The sequence below is a fragment of the Ursus americanus genome, chromosome 10 (assembly GCF_024610735.1).
Source record: "Ursus americanus isolate L20-20 chromosome 10, mUrsAme1.1.p, whole genome shotgun sequence".
In the NCBI taxonomy this organism is placed as follows: domain Eukaryota; kingdom Metazoa; phylum Chordata; class Mammalia; order Carnivora; family Ursidae; genus Ursus; species Ursus americanus.
In genome coordinates, this window is record NC_142136.1 from 8,576,481 (window position 1) to 8,577,114 (window position 634).

At 41.6% G+C, this 634-nt stretch overlaps 1 pseudogene; it reads right to left on the reverse strand.

Moving 5' to 3' along the window:
• Positions 1-211: 211 nt before the first annotated feature.
• LOC123802241 (small nucleolar RNA U3) lies at positions 212-319 on the reverse strand (annotated as a pseudogene).
• Positions 320-634: the final 315 nt, after the last annotated feature.

A 634-nucleotide genomic window follows, 5' to 3' on the forward strand; every position in this document is an offset into this window, starting at 1 on the left:
ACAATGGTAGGAAAATGTCAAACCTTATACCCACTATCTCACTGTCTGCTTAGAGTTAGAGGATTGCAAAATCATAGATAGATAGATAGATAGATAGATAGATAGATAGATAGATAGATATAGATGATAGATAGATAAATGCATCCATTCCCACCCACCTTCCTTCACCCTACCATGCACATGACCTATTTTTATAGAAGTTATATCCCCCCATGTGGCCACCACCATACCACCATATCCCCCACACATATAAAAGCATACTCATTTAACAGACATTCTAGTAACAAACTATAGAAATGATCCCTGAAAGTATAGTCTTTCATTTAACAGACATTCTAAAAGACCTAGAACTTCAAAAACCTAATGACCAAGAAGACAGTATCATTTTGGGAAATAAATAAAGACCATCAGATGAGAACAGGCAAGGGCTCCTTATTCAGAGCTTGCTATAACAAGAGAGGGAGCCACCATCACTTGGGTTTGGCAGAGATTCAAAGGCAAGCAGAGGAATGCAGAGCTTCACAGAGTTCAAAGGGAAGGTTCCAGGGGCGCCCTGATTGAAGGCTGCTGGCCTGAGGAAGCTGGAGGGCTAACTAGAATCGGGGTGACGGATGTGATTGGCTAGGGTGCACAT